Genomic DNA, 6207 nt, shown 5'->3' with positions numbered 1-6207 from the left:
GTTTGAGCCTTTCTGACTTTCTCTTTATGTATTTTGCTTTAGATTCAATTCAGGTGGGATGACCTCAACTTCGGCCCTGAGTATGCATACGTGTCGATGATCCAGGAGCAGCAGTGTGTGCTCACCGGCCCCTGTGTGCGGGCGTGGTATCTAGGGGATCGAGGCATTACCGGGGTTAGAGACGCTCATTGGACGCCGGGTGAGATCCCCATCTCTATGTTCGCGGTATGGACTCTGCCCTTATCGACCATTCGTCGAGATCTGACTCGCTGTTTTGTCGGTAGAGTGGTCTGGATTCATGCCGGGGGCCGCGAGCCTTATTTGTCTACTTTACTGAGCACGAAGGATGCCCCGGCGGCAGCGATGGAGGTAGATCCAGTGGCGGACGTGTTTTCGAGAGAGGCGGTCGAGGCCGTCTTTGGTCAGGCGGAGGTTCCGGTAAGTGATTCCGCCCTCTTTTCATTTTATTCATGATATGCTCGGAGGTTTTATTGTGTGTTTTTTTTTTTTTTTTTGCAGGAGGGATCTTGGAGGAGTGCCCACTTATCTGATTTTTTTGATGGCACTCAGACTCAGACACCAGCGCGCGAGCAGCCCTACTTCATCGGCGAGTCCTCCAGCGCAGCCCGACCGGAGAGATCGTCCATAGGCGTGCCTATACCAGGCTACGGGAGGGATTATGCTACGATCCGCTATGACGAGTCTGGGACACCTTATGCGGGATTTGAGGCGGCCCCTCCTATCTTCTCCTCGAGGGTCCCGTTTGATCCCTCGGACGCTTCACTGACCACTAGGGAGACCTGTACAGACTACGTGGATCTATCCGGCTTCCTACGAGATTGCCTCAGCTTGCGCTGCACCGACCACCTGGTATGTATCATTATTGTACTTTAGTGTAGTGAAATGTATGCATGTATGTATGATTTATGTTTTTGCCTATGCTGCCTCTTATCTTTTTTTTTCTTTTTTTTTTTTTTTGTAGAGTGATCTTCATGCCCATGAGCGGAGACAGAGTGAGCTAGTGCGGGAAGCTGATGCCCGAGTTGGTCGTGTGTATCAAGAGAGGAACGACCACTGGTCGGGAGTGATGCGACGGGAGACTGAGGGTCGCCTCGCCGTCGAGGAGAGGGCGCGTGATGAGTCGATCAGACACCTTGCTGCAGAGGAGAGAGCACGAGCTGCTGATGAGAGAGCACGGGTTTCTGATGAGAGAGCGCGAGCTTCTGATGAGAGAGCGCGTGCTGCCGAGGAGACACTATCTGCGGAGCGGGCATCTCACCTGAGAGATTTTGAGAACTATTGGGACTTCCCTCCGTATTAGGCTCGTTATGTATTGCTTTGTAGCTTTCATTGTTGCTTTGTAGCTTTTATTAGAGTTTCCCAGATGTATAGCTGATGTATAGGGAGTGGGGTGGATAGTAGGTAGGCTTTTTGTGAAAAGTGGGATAGGAAATGTATAACTCGCGATTCATATTATCATGCATTCAGTAGATTATGATGATTCCAATCATTCTCGTCAAATATATTCATGCCTTTATTTATTTACAAACAACAGAAATACTTAGTCTCTTATACATTGTTTTTGTAATTGCTCAAGTTATAATTATTGTTACCAGGACCCGCCTTTCGGTTTTCGGATCCCGGCGATTTTCCTCCTCTCCTTTTACTATCCCGGAATTTTTAAATGAGCGCCCTTTCGGGTTTTCACCCATTGGGATTTCCCTTATTGTTGCATAGGTCGCCCTTTGCGGGTTTTCGACCTATCGGGAATTTTTCTTTCTTTATTTATTTATTTTTTTTTTTTTACGAAAAGTATTTCTTAAGCCTATCCAGATTGGTAGGTTCGGAGAATTCCATGCCGTCCATTGTGGTTAACTTCACCGCTCCTTTGCTTAGTATCTTCTTCACGACGAATGGTCCTTCCCAGTTAGGCCTGAACTTCCCCCTCGGGTCGGTGTGCGTCACACGGATCTGTTTCAGCACCAAATCTCCTTCTTTGATAGGGCTGGTCTTGACTTTTTTATTGAAAGCCCGAGCCATCCTTCTTTGATACAACTGTACATGGTAAAGGGCTTCCATCCTTTTCTCATCAACTAAAGCCAACTGCTCGCATCGCCTCTTTACCCATTCCGCCTCAGAAATTTCTGCTTCCACTGCGATTCTCAACGATCGCTTTTCAATCTCAATCGGCAAAACTGCTTCTGTTCCGTATACCAAGGAGAATGGTGTTGCCCCAGTCGAGGTTCTGACTGTCGTGCGATAAGCCCACAACGCGAGTGGGAGGTGCTCATGCCAATTCTGATGTGATTCCACCGTCTTTACGAGGATCCTTTTAAGGTTCTTATTAGCTGCTTCTACTGCCCCATTAGCCTGTGGACGATACGGAGAAGACCTGTGATGTTCAATGCCATATTCTCGGAAAAGATTCCTTACTTCCCCCTGAAACTGGACTCCGTTATCCGTGATCATGTGATGAGGCACTCCGAACCTGGTGATCAAGTGTTTTTCAATGAACTTTCTCATCTGCTTGGATCCCAGTTTGCTAAACGACTCTGCTTCTACCCCCTTGGTGAAATAATCGATGGCGACTGCAATAAACTTATGTCCATTTGAAGCATTAGGCCTTACTTCGCCAATGATGTCAATGCCCCAAGCAGCGAATGGCCAAATAGGTGCTAGTACGTGTAATTCCATGGCCGGAAGATGACTGCAATCGCCGTGGATTTGACAATCGTGACATTTCTTCGCATACTCGTTACAATATCTTTCCATGGTGAGCCAATAAAAGCCTTGCCTAATAATTTTCTTAGCTAGTACTGCTCCTCCCATATGGGCTCCACAAATTCCCGAATGTACTGATTCCATCGCCTCGCGGGCTTCCCCGGCATCCAAGCATCTTAGTTGTAATCCATCAACGTGCCTTTTGTAAAGCAAGTCGTTGTGGATGACGAACTGACGGGCTAGCCTTCTAATCACAGCTTGATCCCTAGGTTCCGACTCTGCCGGATATGTTCCATCTTTCATGAAGTTCACGATATCGAAATACCACGGTTTTTCATCTGCCCCTAACAGCATTACGTCTTCGTAGCACGGTTTGTGAGATCTTCTCAATACCAATGGTTTCGAAGCAAGGTTCCGGGGGTTGTCCCAAACTGACACCAAAGTAGCCAAGGCATCCGCCGCCTGGTTCTGTGCTCGAGGAATATGATAGAAACGACATTCCTTGAATCTTCGTGCCAACCCTCCTAGCTGATCTAGATACGGACGTAGCCTTTCTTCTCTCACTTCCCAGTTCCCTTGTGCCTGTTCGATGATCAACTTGGAGTCACCCCAAATTTCGACATATGATGCTCCCAGTGCTGCTAATGACTCCAAACCATAAATGCACGCTTCATATTCGGCCATATTATTAGTAAGAGGGAAGGATAACTTCTTCGCCATCGGGATTCTTTCTCCTTCCGGTGAGATAAGTAGTACTCCTACTCCGGCTCCACTCGAATTAACTGCTCCGTCGAAGAACATTTCCCATGGTATGACTTCGATTGCGTTCAAATGTTCATCGGGGAAATCATAGCTTACTTCTTCCTCTTCTGCATTCAGGAGTCGGTTAGCCAGAAACTCTGCCATGGCCCTTCCTTTGATAACCTTCTTCGTCACATATTCAATGCCAAACTCGGACAAAAGCAACAACCATCTGGCTAACTTCCCCATCAAGGATGGAGTTCGGTATAGATACTTCACGGGGTCCATCCGAGAAATAATGATCACTTTATACGATTGGAAATAGTGCCGCAGTTTCTTCATCAACCACACCACTGCCACACATGTCTTTTCGATCATGTTGTATTTGAGCTCATACTCTAGGAACTTCTTACTCAAATAATACACCGCGTGTTCCACACCGGTGTCTCCCTCTTGAGCTAACATTGCTCCGATAGATCGCTCCTCAATTGCTACATAGAGGAGAAGTGGCTTTCCCAGTTTAGGCGGTCTCAACACTGGCAGATTAGACAAGTAACTTCGGACACTCTCCAACGCCTGTTGACACTTATCATTCCAAACGACGGGTTGGTCTTTCCTTAACAACTTAAAGATTGGCTCGCAAATTGCGGTGAGTCTTGCTATGAACCGGCTGATATACTGAACCTGCCCCAGAAACCCTCTCACTTCCTTCTCATTTCTCGGCGCCGGCATCTCTTGTATAGCCTTTACTTTATCAGGATCTACCTCGATTCCCTTATTTCCGATTACATAGCCTAAGATTTTCCCCGACGAAACGCCGAAAAAGCACTTCTTCGGGTTTAACCTTAGCTTGAATTCTGCAATTCGGGCCAAAAACTTCTCGAGGGCGGAAAAATGCCCTTCTCTTGTCTCTGATTTGACCATCATGTCATCCACGTAGACTTCTACCTCCTTGTGTATTATGTCATAGAACAGGGCTGTGGCCATTCGCTGGTAGGTTGCCCCGGCATTTTTCAAACCAAATGGCATCACTCTGTAACAGTATGTTCCCCACTCTGTTGTGAACGAGGTTTTCGCTTTGTGCTTTTCGGCCATCTGAACTTGCATGTAGCCCATGAAACCATCCACATTTGTGTGTAAGACGCTTGATGCTGCACTGTCGATCAATACATCGATATGAGGCAAGGCGAACTCATCCTTGGGGCATGCCTTGTTAAGATCTCTATAATCCACGCACATCCTCACTTTGCCATCCTTTTTCGCAATGGGCACTACATTTGCGACCCAAGGGGGATAGTCGATCACTTCGATGAATCCTGCTTCTAACTGCTTCTTCACCTCCTCTCTGATCTTATCTGCCCATTCGGGTCTCATACGTCAGAGCTTCTGCTTTACGGGCCTCGCCTCGGGATATGTTGGAATACGGTGAGTTACGATTGATTGATCGATTCTAGGCATGTCTTCGTATGTCCACGCGAATACAATTTCGTATTTTTTAATTATTCTCTCAAATTCTTTTCTCTCTTCAATAGTTAATTCTTGAGCAATTTGTATAAGTTTAGGATTTTCATCCGTACCAAGATTGAAAGTTGACATTTCTATTGTATTGATTTCAAATGTAGGCATGTTATATGAATGAGAATGCATGGAATGATCATGATCAACATCAAGCAAGTAAGCAAAATCAGAATTCATTTCATTGATAGCGTGGGTGATTACATCATCGGACTCAAACAAAGCAGTAATACAATTTTCATCCTCAATATCTTCGGGCTTCTCATAAACTTTGGAGGTACTAGGCTCATCTCTCACTCCTGCAGTTGCTTCAATGGTAATGACCTGCTCCTCGGCAGTTGAATCCAGCATCATGATCTCCTCGACAAAGCAGCTTGCCTTTCCTTTGCCCCAGTCGGCGACATCATTGAAGATTTCAAACCCTGGCAGAATCTTTCCTTCCGTGCTAGTCCACGACTCGGAGGTTCCCGAATATGGCTTTCCATGCCCCTCGCTTACAAAATGCTTCCTCAAGCCTATTTTTCCTTCTGCACTCATGTTGGATGGACTTCCCTGCTCATATCCCAAACCCCTCCGGGTTTTCTGACTTTTAAAATCCGGAAACTCCGACAACCCTTGATGGTGTGCTCCTAATCCCATTCCCGGGATGAAACCTCCCTTCATCATCTTCACCACATCGGTGGTCATGCTCGACTCGTAAATCCCAGAGACTTGGAATCCGGAGAAAAGTTGAGGCTCAATTCCCAATGCTGCCACCGAGCTCAGTTTCTCAGCTCTAATTGTAACTATCTCCTCCCCGAAGGGGAACTTAATCATTTGGTGGAGCGTGGAGGGTACACCTCCCAGCTTGTAGAACCAAGGGCGTCCCAACAACACAGCAAAAGTTACCGGGATGTCCAATACTGTGAACTCAGTCTCTTCCTCATGCGGCCCTACCTTCAATTTGGCCTTGAAAACTCCTTCAATATGCCTACGGCTGTCATCGTATGCTCTGATCACTGTTTCAGAAGCTGTCAAATCTCCTCTCTCCACTCCCAACTTGGACAAGAGCTTCAAAGGACAAACATTAATGGCCGATCCATCATCGACTATAACACAGCTAGTCTTCTTCCCGTTGATTTCCGCTCGGATATACAATGGCTTATTGTGAGCCTTCCCCTCTTCTGGGAGATCCTCGTCGGTAAATGTGATCTCAGTCCTCTTTCGGGCCATAATTGCCCCTACTAGCGC

Source organism: Euphorbia lathyris, chromosome 3, assembly GCF_963576675.1.
Source record: "Euphorbia lathyris chromosome 3, ddEupLath1.1, whole genome shotgun sequence".
Classification (NCBI taxonomy): Eukaryota; Viridiplantae; Streptophyta; class Magnoliopsida; order Malpighiales; family Euphorbiaceae; genus Euphorbia; species Euphorbia lathyris.
This window is presented reverse-complemented; position numbering follows the sequence as displayed.